The sequence below is a fragment of the Prosopis cineraria genome, unplaced genomic scaffold (genome assembly GCF_029017545.1).
Source record: "Prosopis cineraria cultivar Desert tree isolate PC_DT_omini unplaced genomic scaffold, ASM2901754v1 PC1, whole genome shotgun sequence".
NCBI classification, from domain to species: Eukaryota; Viridiplantae; Streptophyta; class Magnoliopsida; order Fabales; family Fabaceae; genus Prosopis; species Prosopis cineraria.
The window spans coordinates 31,639,653-31,654,648 of record NW_026555332.1 but is presented as its reverse complement, the minus strand read 5'-3'; the positions used below and the strand labels follow the sequence as shown (position 1 = coordinate 31,654,648).

The window sequence follows — 14,996 nt, the reverse complement described above, 5'->3', positions numbered from 1 at the left end:
TCAAAATTATAGTACAAAATAGTTTTTTTAAAAAAAATAGAACAAAAACCAAACGTCTCTTAATTTTTATTCTTAATTCCCTAAGTAGTATTTAATTTCAAATTAAATATGAGCCCTTACTTTGGAGTTTGGACAGCTGGAAGATAAGATGAAGACCGTCTACTAGAAGCAATTGAAATTATGACAATTCAATTAAAATATCAATTCTCTGAAACCGCTGGCTATATATATGAGTGTTTGTGTTTGTGTATGTGTATGTGTATGTATACATTATCTGCTTCTGCGTCCTTGTGCCTAAGTGCTGATTCTGAATGAACAGAAGGGCCTGATCGATTCGAGGGCTACTTCGATATATCATAAAAGCACAAACCTCATAATTAAGATGGTTTGGAGGTTGCTGCAACTAATCTGGCTATTTCTTTTTGGAAGCTTCTGGTTCATTAATGGCTTCTTTCCTTATCCCGAAAATGGTAAGTCTATATTTTCAGCAACTGAATCCTGCTCGTTTGTTTTATTAAATTTCTTCCTTTTTTTGTGTATTGAATCTCTTATTTATATACTGATCATTCTCTAAACTATTGTCATCTCCCCGGAAACTGATTATTTAATCTTGAAAACTCGCCTAAATTTAATATATATGAGTTTGAAATAACTTTGTACCTTCAGCAGGTTCTAAAGATAGAAGCTAGTTAAATAATTTATAAAGATTAAAAAATATTAGGTAAAAGTTAGTTAAATAATTAAATAATTTAATCAGTTAACTGTAAAAATTGTGTCCTAATTTCCCTAAAACATTAAGGATTCGTGGGTTAAAATGAAAAAGAATTTGTCAGCATACACTATTAACTAACCGTGTTGCTATTATATTTGTCTATATTGACTTGCTATGTGACTAGCAAACTTTTTTAATTAACAAATATCCATAAAACCTGAAAGTACGAACGTACAAACATATATATATATATATATATAGATTACATACATAACTTTTGACAATTTTGCTAGTTGATAATTAGTATATTTTATGTGCAAAAACTGTCATTTATGTGTTGGAAGGAGTAGTGTTGCACGTGAATAGGGTTAGGCCAAGTATCACCCCTTCCTATGATGCTCAGCTTGGTGTGTAGTTCGCATCAACGCAACGCTCAAGTGTTCGAGGCTAGGTTTGGTCCAAGTCCCTGAAAAAAAGAATTTTTAAAATACTTTTTGAAAAGAATATATAAAAATTTATCTTTAAAAAAAGTATAATTATTATCATTCAACATATATTCTTTATACAACTAATATTAAAATCAAAATTAATTATTTTTAAAATTATATATGACAACAAATATAAATTATTTTTACGTTAAAAACAAATTTTGAATTGTAAAAGAGATTACAAAATTATAAAAATAGGAAATATAATGTCCAAAAATATCATAAAAATAATATAGTACATGGTAAGTTTTTAACAAAAAATAATACTGTAAAATAAATAATTTTCAAAATAAAATTTTTAAAAATTAAAAAATGGCATATGTATTGGTTCGGGATGGGCGAGAGTGCCCAACCTAAAACTTGGCTTAATGAGTCCGAATAGCTTGGAAAAGGCGGGGCTAACAAGACTACACACCTATATTAGAGAGAATTTGACAGCATAAAATGTATGGGTTGGCAGCCCCGATTGGTCATTTAAAATGAGGGAAACAAGATCCTCGAGGGGGTTGGTGAAAGCGTGGCAACCAAGAAGTTTAATACTTTTAATTTTTTTTTAAAATAAATAAATAAATAAATAAATAAATATATATATATATATATAGATTATAAAATTTTTTTACTAAATATATTTATCAATTGGACAGTTTAAATTTAATATGACTAATCCAACTTTAATATTAAAAATTTAAATTAACTTTTTATATATTTTTTGGATAGTGAAGATATATTTTAAACATAGCAATAAACTTATTAAAAATTTTTAATATTAAATTTGAACCATCCATATTAAATATGAACTATCAGATTGATAAGTATATTTATTAAAAAATTTATAATTTTTATATATTTTTTATTTTAAAAATAAAAATTAAAAATAGAATAAGTTTTCAATTTTATTTTTTGATGAATAAAAATTTTCAAAATTTACATTACCCTCTCTTTTATAATTATAAATTTAAATAAAAATAATATTAATAAATATAATTAATATTTCATAATATATTATTTATTAAAGATTAAAAAATATTTCTACAATGTAATCTGTCCGTGATAAGAACAGGAAGGCACTGCGTTGCACTTGAGCAGCCTGATAGCGCATTGAAGTATTGGGAAGCACACTAAATATAAAAAATGGCTCGACTGCTCAAGCCTCAGCCTTTCTAGGAGTCAAGACTGTAAGCCAGTTTTTTTATTACTATTTTTTGAAATTTTAAAAATTAAAATTTTCAATTATAATATTTTCTATTTTTAAAAATAAAAATTATAATTTTTAAATTTAAAAATAAATAATAAAAATTTTAATTTTAAAGTATAAACATATATTCTAAAGTTTAAATTTAATTTAAAATTTAAAGATATTTTATCTTTTAAGGGTGAAATAAAAAGGCTTAAACAAGCAACTTGAACCACTTTTTCTAGAGCTTATTAGATCTAATCATCAAAGCTTAGTTTCTTTAAAAAAATGTATTTTTTTTAGCTTGAATCCTTATAAAAGTGAGTTTAAATTGATAGCTCATTAAACTTGACTCTTATTCCCGACTCTAATCATTTTTGTGTATATATATAGCTTGTTTTAAATTTGTTGATTCCATCAATAAAGGTTGACTCAATTGGTAAGAATTTAATTCATAATCTACAAAGTCGATCTATAAGTACCTTTGTGAGTGCTTTTTGAGCTTAAAAGTATGTCTTGATCTTAGCAAGCTTTTAGGATCCAACTCATCTAGATTTTTTTTTTCCTACCAAAGAAAATTTGTTGATTTCATGGAATCCTTGACAAGGCTGATTCATAATGCACGTGGGACTTCAACCAAGATCTAACTCACCGGTCAAACAATTTTTATTGATGCATCAATGTATCTAATTTCATCCATTAATTATTATATATTTGGTTGGAGAGATTTTAAAAAGAAGGGAATGGTGCTAAAGGAAGGAAATTATTCCTCCCTTACAGCCCCTCCCCCCCCCCCTCCACAAAGTAAAAAGATTTCAAGGAGATGAGTGAAGCTAACCTCACTATTCATGTAAAAATTCCTAAATTATCCTTTGTAGTATATTATTACATTTTGTACAATTAATTCATTTCTACAATCTCCATTCCATGCAATATATGCAGGTCCAAATTTCATGTTCATCAAAGAAGCAAAATTTGCACTAGCAATATCAAAATATGACTATATAGTAATAGGAGGAGGAACATGTGGGTGTCCCTTAGCAGCAACACTCTCACAAGGAGCCAATGTCCTAGTCCTTGAACGAGGAGGCTCACCTTACACCCAACCTGACAAAATTAACCTCAACAACTTCCTTAATTCCCTCACTGACATCACCCCATCTTCCTTCACCCAACAATTCATATCTATTGATGGAGTCCTCAATGCTCGAGCCTAGGCCCTTGGCGGGGGTTCAGTAATAAATGCTGGGTTTTACTCGCGAGCTGAGCCCACGTTTGTGAGGGAAGCGGGCTGGGACGAGAGAGTAGTGAATGAGTCATATGAGTGGGTGGAGAAAAAGGTGGTGTTTCAATCGAATGTGAGGCAATGGCAGTCAGCAGTGAGAGATGGACTAAAGGAAGTGGGAGTATTTCCTTATGATGGTTTTAGTTTTGATCATTTGGTTGGGACTAAAGTTGGAGGCACTATTTTTGATGACAAGGGAAATAGGCACATTTTTGCTGATTTGTTAACATATGCTGATCTTGACTCTATTTTAGTTTACATTCATACTACTGTGCAAAGGATTTTGTTTCAAGATGGTTCAGATAATCATGATCTTTGCTCAAGTTAGTTCTTTGTTCTTACATGACACGCTTGATGCTTGAATCAAAACAATTTTAATTGCAAAAATAAATGATTGCTTGATGTGAATATCATCTAACTTCATGATGAAAGAGTTTTCAAGGAAATGATCACAGAAAGGTAAGTTGAAGGAAAATTTATTCTTGAAATGACCACTAGAGAATTGTTTTAGGTAAAGAAAGTAAGAGACCACAAGCCTATGGAGTAACATTCAAAGACAAGGATGGGGTCCCACATCAAGCATACGTAAAACGGAAGGGTGAGATAATACTATCTGCAGGTGCAATTGGAAGCCCACAAATATTGATGTTGAGTGGTATTGGCCTGGCCCAACACCTCAGGCCCATGGGATCAAAGTGGTGTTGGATCAGCCCATGGTGGGCAAAGACATGGCTGATAACCCCATGAATGCTTTGCTAGTACCATTTCCTCTACCTGTTGAACTCTCTCTTGTCGAAATTGTAGGCATCACTAAGTTTGGCAGCTATATTGAAGCTAGCAATGGATTGGACTTGGGAGCTTCTTTGGCTCAAGCTACTCAAAGCATTTTAGAGACTCGAACTAACCAGGTTAGCCAACAAATCATTTTTTTTTAATTGTTTTGTATGACATACTGCATATCTATTTTAATAATTTCATTTTTATTATTCAAATTTTTTTCTGTTGTTGTCCCTCCAACACCCAATATTCATTATTATATAACTTTGTTAGTGTTATAATAACTTAATAAAAGTTTCTTTCCAATTTAATAAGTACACATTTTGCGATCAGAATTAACCCTGAATGCATTTCCCAATTTCAATTTTCAACAATCTGTTTTGTATCCTATGCATAAAGTTTTTATTAATCTCACTTCAATTTTGTAATGTCGGTTTCATGTACCTAAATTTTGACTCTCATAGCACGGACACATCGACAATACCAGCAAGCTTAAATTATTTTGCTGATATAGATAAGCCTGAGTGCAAGTTTATATGAAAATTAACACAATAATTTTGTTCAGGGAGGGTGGGGTCTAAATATAGGTCCGTACTTGAATATGTTGATTTTTTAGCCATATGTTTAAGGTTGGGCACTTCCTGAGACTAGACTTACATGGACCAATGGCATGCTTGGTCCTCATCCATAAACCAAGTTCAAACCTTGATTAATGGGCCTAATTTATTTACTAAGGCTATGCCAAACTTTGTGCCTCTAAATGTAAACTGAATTAGTTTAAACATGATCCATGAGAGAAATTAAATAGATTGAGTATATCACCTCATTGATAATTTGTCCAATAAAAACATGACATTTAAATATTATTAAATATAAATTGTTTTAAATATTAATAATAGTAAAGAGATAAAAAGCAATAAATCAAATATGTATTTTATTATAAGAATAAAATCAATTAAAAAAATGTCACACACGATTTTATTTAAATTATTTGGAGTATTTTAATTAAATAAACTATAAATGGCATGGCGCACCTAATCTATCTAAAAATTTCTCTGGCCCATGAATAAATTTATCACTTATTATTCTTAAGGAGAGTTACATACAAGTCACACATAAAGAAATTAACTACTGTAAAATCCATTAACAATTACAGCCATTTACAACACAATGACCTTACTTCAATTGTTTATAAATATTGCAGTAATTAATTTTCTTATCTGAGACTTTATTGTAATTTTACCTTATTCTTATTCCATATATCCTCTTTTATAAAAGTTTGATTGTTTTGATAAAGTAAGCTAACTTGGCTTTTATTATTTGAAGACGGGCCAACCCTTCATGTATTTCCCTCAACCAAATGCGAGTATGTGGACGAAAACCTTTGAATCTCTTTCCAATTTAAATTTTAAAGGAGGAATGATCGTTGAGAAAGTCACAGGACCACTCTCAAAAGGCCATCTTGAGCCCCATACCACTAATCCAAATGAGAATCCACTAGTCACATTCAACTACTTCAAGGAACTAGAAGACCTTAAGATCTGTGTTGAAGGCATGAAAACCATTATAGATGTGATAAACTCCAAAGCTTTCTCAAAGTTCCGATATAAGAACAAGCCAGTCCAAGCCTTAATTGACCTTTTCTTGATCTTACCATTTAACTTAAGGCCAAGACATCCAAGTGCTGCATTCTCTTTGGAACAATATTGTATAGACACTGTCCTCACAATATGGCATTACCATGGAGGTTGCAAGGTTGATAAGGTTGTAGATCATGATTATAAGGTCATGAGTGTGGATTCTTTCAGAGTTATTGATGGTTCAACTTTTTTTAGTACACCTGGGACCAATCCTCAAGCCACCCTCATGATGCTTGGAAGGTAATAATAAGTAGGGAAAGTATCAATCAAAAATTGCTGAAGGAAATTTATATCAATCAAGGATAATTTGTTGTCAAAACTTAAATGGATAATTGTTGATACTGGTTAGTTTTTTATCAATAAATATCCATTTAAATCTTAACAACTAATTTATTTTAAATTAACAACAGTTTATTTAAGCTTGTTTTCCATTCGAGTTTTGACAATAAGCAATTTTTTATTACTATTTTCCCTAATAAGTACATTGACTTATAAATTTGGGAGAAAGTCCATTTAATCTTTTGTGTTTACTATTCAATAGAAACATCATAGGCTGATTTTCTTTCTTTCTTTTCCAGGATTAATCTAAACTTTGTTCATTTGAGAATGCTGGCGATTGGGGTTGATTAATAAATAAATTTGTTTTATTATTACTTTGGTGCAGGCACATGGGGCAGAAGATTTTAAGAGAGAGACAATAGTGAAGTGATTACTCGAGTCTTTTGCAGTATGTTTACTGTGTGGGTTGCAACAATATTATAATAAAATTGACCCTTGCAAGGGCAAAAGTTTGTAGTACTTGTAGTCTATAAAATATTTTGATAATAAAGTTGCCCTGGTCAAATCTACATAAGATTATTGATTCTATAGGTTTTGGATGAGTTAGTGTCTCTTTCAAAATACCAAAATTAAATATTTCAACTTATTATAGTCTTTCAATTCCTAACATAATATGAAATTTTACTCAATATAAATAATATTGATTTTAATTTGTTATTCAATTTGACATTGGTTAATTTTAATCCAAGGTTTGAGTCTTGCTGGGAGAAGTGTCCCATTCAATGCCTGACACTATCTTGAACAAAATTACCTCCAATGAAATGATATCTATGAGCAATGAAAAAAAAAATAATAACACAAAAAAGAGTAAAATACAAAGACCTTTTTTCAATTTTTAAAAATTAAAGGGATTCCCTCAAAATTTTTAAAAATTTATATTTTAGTTTAATTTTCAACATTATTAAAATTATTCTATCAAAAATTATACAATACTTAATTTTATTAATTGAATGTATGTATAAAAAATTCGATTATGTGGTGAGGACGTGCGTTAAAAATGGTTGGGAAAATGAAGTTTAAGAACCATTAAAAAATATTTACTATAAATAAAGATCTTGAATTTTAAACTTTTAAAAGAAAATCACCATCCTTTGATTTTTTTATCTCTTTTCAAAATCTTAAATAGTACTCTCTTGATTAAAAAATATAAGATATTTTTAAAAGAGTTAAATATTTAAATATATAATAAATTTTTAATGTTTTACGATGTAAACATTGTTTTCTCACAAAAATACCTCTAATTAATAAATTACTTTGCATATATTCTAAAGTAAAATATTCTATTAAATAAAAGTAAATATAAAAAGCTAATGTTAGTTTGAAGATAATACTCTACTTTATTAAAGTGTGAGATTTAGATGAATACTAAAATCAAATAAGATGAGTACGCAAAAAACCAACTAAAAAAAAAAACTTTAATTCCAATCAAGAACTATGATCCTTTTTTAGAATTTCTAAACTTCAAAATTCTTAATTATAGTTAATCTTCCTAGAAGATCATTAAATGTGAAATCCCCTAAATGATTTTTTTTTTTTTTTTTGCTTTTGGACTTGTTGATAATGCAACACATGAAATGATAATGATAAGAGCATTATCAACATGAGCGAAGTCTAACGAAAAGGATTAATCTCTCAGTACATGACGAATCAAGGTTCAAATTTTCATTAACAAAAACAAAGCCAAAACCCTAGGTTAGAGGGGGGATTTTCTTCTAAAAAAAATTAATAATTTTACAAATAATTTAATAATTGAAAAATCAATTATATAGACTTATTATATTACTGAACTTTGAGTTAAAAAAATTGAAAAATTTGGGCTCAAGTTTAAAAAAAGAATCATAATGGATTTAACATTCAAAATATTTAAAAAATGGGGTGCAAAATATGAAGGGAATGGGGTGCAAAATTTAAAATTTCATACCCAATATATGTAATTTTTCCTAGGGGAGGCAGGTGCCCACCTTCACTTGTATGTGGTTCCACGACTGCCTATTGGAAGAAATGCCCACATTTGATACTTAACTATATTTTGAATATGATTTCTTTCAATAAGAAAATGCCTACGGGCAATTTAAAAAAAAATAATGCAAAATTTCTACAAAGCCAAACTACCAATATGAAAAATCGTTGACTACTTCTCTAAACTCTACAGGATATTGGATTTGGCATCAGTTGCATTTCCATCTTTATTAACAATCCGTCTTTTCCTATTGGTAGGATGAATCTAATAATATGAAATAGCCCCATCCATGAAAGGAATATAAAAGACTAAATCTGTCATAAACTCAAGGATAAATATCAAATGTACGAATGCATAAGAAAATCTAATTTATCCACAAAACCTTCTGGTGCAACTATTATTGATTATGATACATTGAACCTGTTCGCTGTACAGAAATGTTCAACAAGACCATTTTAAAAAATATATGTAATATAAGAAATATTTGCCAATGCTAATATCATAAATAAAAAAAAGATATTTTTAATAAATAATAAACTTGAGACTATCATCCCCTATATAGATTTTGTTGTCGGTTGTTTCTCATAGTTGCTGACAGTTAGAAACCGCCAGCACTAGTGGACCTTCCTTGATGATTATAATCACAAATATACTTTATTTATTTTCTTAAAATAAATTAAGATAGTTAAAGAATAGTTGATGATTTATTTTGTAACCACCAACTATTTAGTGTCTAATATTTTTATTTCTGGCCTAGTGACCAGACATTAAACGGTACGTCAAAATTGTCATTTCTTTTGATAGATAACAAAAGATAACCATTGAAATAAGTTGTTCTAATCTTCCGTGTTTTTTATGTTAGTACTTGCTCATAATCAGGCATCTAAGACAAAGGCAATGATATCATTGATGCACCACATATTAAATTGTTCGAATACTTCCTAAGCCACCACAATGAAGGTCGTATCAGTAGTATTTCCATCATCATCAACAATTAACCTATCCATAGTTGTGCAATGAGTCTAATATGGTTTGAAATAGCTCACCTTTTGACTGATGAGCCACACGCAGCGATGCATCTGAATCTGATTCGTATATGAATTTATGAATATGAAGAAACACATCAGATAGATACATATGGATGAGAGCGGCTGATTCATATGCACTGAAATAGAAAGAGACTTGCATATAAATATCATAAAATTCATGTTCTGTAGTGATCAGCTAGAAGCCCCACCGGCGCTACTGTTTCTCTGTCTTTCATTTTGGCGAGTCAGGGAAGAGAGTTGTAGAAAGCAAATGGGTAAAGGTGGTGAAGCTCTGGGGAAGAAGAAAATATGGGCAATGGCTTGTTGGCATAAACACCCTCAAGATTTAGCCTTTCAAGCTCCCTACTCTGGCTATATATTATTCTCCCTTTGAGTAACTCTATTTTCTTCCAAGGTTAAAATTACTAGGAAAAATTTCAATGGGGGACCCTTAATAAGAGAAAATGAAAAAGAGGACCCTTGAATTTCTGAAATTTCACTTAAGGACTCGTACGGATTTTCATTTGAATTTGTGACGAAAATGACAAAATTGCCTTTATTTAAATGAATAACATAAATGACTTATTCATTCCCATACTATATGTTATTCGTTTACTTATAGAATATTATTCATGTTCCTATTTCGCTTGTTTATGGTCTTGCTTTCATTTGATTTCATTCCAGAACCATAAACAAGAAAAGTAAGGAAACGAACAACATTCCGTAAGTAAATAAATTACATACAGTATGGGAACAAATAAGTGATTTTATCATAAAACCAACACTTGGAATGAAATCAAGTAAAGCTAAAGCTATAAACAAGTGAAGTAAGAAAACAAACAACATTCCGTAAGTAAATGAATAACATACAATATGGAAACGAACAAATCGTTTATATTGTTCATTTAAATGAGGATAATTTTGTCATTTCTATCACAAATTCAAACAAAATTCTGTATAGGTCCTTCAGTGAAATTTCAAAAATTCAGAGGTCATCTTTTTCATTATCTTTTGTCAAGGATCCCTCGCTGAAATTTTCCCAAGTTACTAATATTCACTTATCAGTGAATTCCTTCTCAATTTCATTGACTTGCTTCTCTTTGCCTATTGGAAGGTCCATATGATGTCAAAATTCGAATGAAAGCTGTTGGCATCTGTGGCAGTGATGTTCACTACCTCAAGGTAAACATTTTTCTTCCGCATAAGAATCATGTCACAACAAAAAGTATATAAGCAATAATTATCGTTGCTCGAGTCATAAATTATTGCGCTCATTAATCTATATTCTTTCCAGTAACAAGTTTCTATTCTATGCATTTGCAGACAATGAGAATAGCAGATTTTATAGTGAAAGAACAAATGGTGATTGGCCATGAATGTGCAGGGATCATAGAGGAAGTTGGTAGTGAGGTTAAGAATCTCGTACCTGGTGACCGTGTGGTAATTGAGCCTGGAATCAGTTGCTCACATTGTGGCCCCTGCAAACAAGGTCGATATAATTTATGCCCTGATATGAAGTTCTTTGCCACCAGTTCACGGTTCCCTTGCTAACCAGGTTTGAAAAAATTCACAGCTTATCAACATATAGCTCTTTCTATAATGTTAATGTGCCTCATCATTTCTGATGATAGAAAGATTTGGATGATCATATGCTTAGCAGACAGAGCACAGAGTACAATATGTCCAGTTATCTATTTGATCATATTTTATGTGATGGTGAACCCATGAATCTATGATGTTCTGGTCCAACTTTCCCATTAAAGGAAATAGTTTGTCATTTTAAAAGTTCTTTGTAGGTGCTTATTGGATAAAAAGGTAACCCCATTCCAAATAGAGCTGACAATAACACATCTTACCAATTTAATAGCTATAATATGGTGAAGGATAGAATTCAAAATGTTTGAGCTGAACTTTTCTTTTGGTAGATAGTGTATCCTGCAGACCTATGCTTTAAACTGCCAGACAATGTGAGCATGGAGGAGGGGGCAATGTGTGAACCCCTGAGTGTTGCTGTTCATGCTTGTCGCCAAGCTAGTGTTGGACCAGAAAAAAATGTGCTGATCATGGGAGCAGGTCCCATTGGACTTGTCACAATGCTTTTAGCTTGTGCTTTTGGGGCACCCAGGATTGTCATTGTGGATGTGGACGACCATCGTTTGTCTGTTGCAAAAACACCTGGGGCAGATGAGATTGTTAAAGTTTCAACAAAAAATTGAGGTACAACTGTTGTTACTAATCTCCAAGACATTTAGAGGTTGAAAATGTGTTAATTGTCAAACAAATTTTGAATATGTTTGAAGAAAGATGACTATGTAACATTTGAACTCAATCACTTTATCTTTTGCGTTTAGCTCCTAGAAATATATGCTAAGAACAATTGCTAATTTTGCGTCAGTGGGGCAAGTAGTGTTGTTTTTACAAGTTTTCTATTCCTTTTGACATTTCCTATATATTCAGGGAACCCTAGTTGTTCTTCTTCTCACAATAACAGAGAAGTTAATTTTACTTTGCCTTTCCAGAGTTCAACACAGCAACTTGTCATACTATATCATTAAACACCGATGAAGCCCATTTAATATGCCATTTTGCAGGATGTGAATGAAGAATTGCACAGATACATAAGGCTATGGGGGCTAGGGTGGATGTTAGCTTTGATTGTGCAGGTTTCAACAAAGCAATGACTACTGCATTGAATGCCATTCATGCAGGTGGCAAGGTGTGCCTAGTGGGAATGGGTCATAATGAAATCATTATTTCACTCATGCCTGATACTACAAGAAGGTATGTTTCTTGGTCCGAGTATATATGAGTTGGAGATCAACTTTTCTTTATGAAAAATTTCCCCTGAGACTTGAATGCTTGTTATGTTGGAAGTAAAATTTAACATATGATTACAAAACAAGGTTGCATTCTTTAAGAAAACTCATTAACAAGATACCATACTCCAAAAAGCAATAGGGATTCCCAACTTTTTTTTATTAATGAGTTTAGGATCACAAGGACAAATGATTCTCGACAATTGTTACGAGGACAAAGAACTGTGAGGATGAAGAGTAAAGAGATTTTATAGGCATAAATAAATTGAAATCAATAATATTATGTAACTATCTTTGTTAATTTTCAGCAAACATAGATATCCATAAACACAATATTGTCCTTTGCCTTTGAGTCAACTTTTCTGCATATGCATAATGTTTAAATGATTGATTGTTTCATTCCAAATACAAGGAAGTTGATGTGATTGGGATTTTCTGTTACAACAACACATGGCCTCTGTGCCTGGAGTTTCGGAGGAGTGGGAAGATAGACGTGAAACCTCTCATAATTCACAGGTTTGGATTCTCTCAGAAGGAGGTGGAAGAAGCCTTTGAAACCAGTGCTCGTGGTGGCAATGCTATAAAGGTTATGTTCAATCTGTAGGTGTGTGTAACATGTATAGTGTATGTGCTTATGTTCAATCTGGAGAAGGTATTCACCTGATTATGCTGTATTTAAAATAAATACATGTTCATGAACATGTATAATGCCACCAGAGCCAACCTATGCACAGCTTTATGCTATGAATATGCCTGGCAATGATTTAAATAAATAAAACATGGGTAGTAAATGCATAGCTAATTCCTATTACATGCGATTCAAGTGATTTTATAAACATATTGCGCATTAGCTGTGCTTGTTTGGATCAGCGTCCACCGTTAAAAGATCAAAAAGTTGGTTTCAATAACTTTTTCTTGTTTGGATTATCTTTGAGGCCTAAACTAGGTTAGAATGAAAAGCAACTTTTGCTTGCTTTTTTACCCAACATGGTTTGAAGATTTTATATACAAACATAAATTACATTATTACTGAGTTTTTTTGCAAACTGTAATCTATGAAAATTCAGTTTGGCAAGTGCTAATCTAGACACACAAGTGTCATGGTTAACCAAAATCACAAATTACGGGAGCTTGGTTTCTAAAACTAAATTAAAATATATATATATATATATATATAAAATCTATTCGTGAATCAATCATTTGACATGTCTAATGATCTATCAGGAAAGAAAGCGAGTGTGAGAACGCAAACCCACTCCTGCACAGCTGACCCATGAAACTTTGTTGGCGAATATTGCTCCGGGAACATTTGCGATTCTTGCTAGGCTTTCTTTGTTCTGTTCCCTATTCAGGCACTTTCATGACTTTGTTTGCTCATCATTTCAAGAGATGAGAGACAAGACTGCAAACTGTAGAGCCTCTGTGGGTGAGCGTGGGTTTCGTATCTGTATGAGCATTGAGCATGACTGAGAGAAGCGAGATATGCCTTTTTCAGGGATTATGAAACTTTTATCGCTGGTAGGAAGGAAGAAAAAAAAAAAAAAAGCTGGATCATGCATTGCTTAGACATCGACAAAATACAAGTTTAAGACATCAAAGGGAATTCCTTTCGCGTGGAGAAAAACCAGGAAGAAGGAAAATTTAAAAAAAAAAATAAAATCATAAAAATAATGAAATTTAAACAAAAATTAGGAAAGATTTCCTAATTATTTTTAAAAATATATTTTCAATTCTTTACAGTTTTATTTATTTTTGATATTTTATTTTATTTAAATTGAGTCCTTATTGTTTAATCAATTAAATTTTTTAATCCTTGAAGACTAAAATCTTAATTTTTTTCTTTTAAAAAAAATTAAGAACTTTGTGTTTTTATTAAAGGAATATATAATTTTAGAATTAATTGCATAACTTTTATAATTCAAAAATTATCTAATTATGCTGTATTTTAAATATTTTTTATACATATAAAATTTTCATTAAAAAATTAATAAAAATTTAAACAGTATATTAAATTAATTTTTTTCAATTTTGGCTAAAAGTATTAAATTGAATTTTCTATAAACTCTAATAATATTTTTTTTAAAAATTTAATAATTCATTATTAATTTTATCTTTCACGTGTTAACATCAATAATAAATCAAATTATAAGAGTTTAATTCATAATTAAACAAAACTAAAAAGACCTGTAGATTAATTTTTTCTTTTTTTCTTCTCTCTATCTTCTTTCCACCTTTTTGTATTCAAACCAAACCTTAGTCCTTTAAACTTGTCTCAATTATCAATTTAGTTTTTCAAAATTTAATTTTTCAAATAATCAAAATTTCACACTTTTGTCTTTGAAAAATTGAAAAAAAATACAAAACTCTATTATTTAGGGACTTTAAAATATCATAATGTGTTTTTTATTTTATGTAAAAGTTAATAATCAAAAATAAAAGGAAAAATGAAGTTGAGAAGGTGGGTGATATAAAAGATATTAGAAAAAAGTACATTAAAGACCTCTAACATAACAATCTGATAATTGCAATGGTAACATCTCATAAATCCCATTTAAAGAAGGCAATAACATGAGTAAGAAAGAAAAGTACGTACCCTAGAGTCTCCAATTGTTTAAAATACAATGAAGGATGTAGTCCTTGTACATGCAAAAGAGGTGTAATGTCAAAACTGTTTCTTTATTAAGATGTAAAATTTTTAGGCAATTTATTAATCATTTAAGAGGAGTTATAAATTTCTTAATATCAGTTGAGATAATGAAGGAACTAATAGAACCAAT

The 14,996-nt window shown here is 30.5% G+C and overlaps 1 long non-coding RNA gene and 2 pseudogenes across 1 annotated transcript; 2 read left to right on the top strand and 1 right to left on the bottom strand.

Moving 5' to 3' along the window:
- The first annotated feature begins 281 nt into the window (after positions 1-281).
- LOC129293857 (protein HOTHEAD-like) lies at positions 282-6,838 on the top strand (annotated as a pseudogene).
- Positions 6,839-9,259: 2,421 nt separating this feature from the next.
- LOC129309618 (uncharacterized) lies at positions 9,260-13,734 on the bottom strand. The gene is made up of 3 exons (XR_008592936.1): positions 13,476-13,734; positions 11,260-11,578; positions 9,260-10,881 (listed from the first exon to the last, which is right to left on the bottom strand). It is a non-coding gene; the product is annotated as an uncharacterized LOC129309618 (long non-coding RNA).
- LOC129309611 (sorbitol dehydrogenase-like) lies at positions 9,675-12,823 on the top strand (annotated as a pseudogene).
- Positions 13,735-14,996: the final 1,262 nt, after the last annotated feature.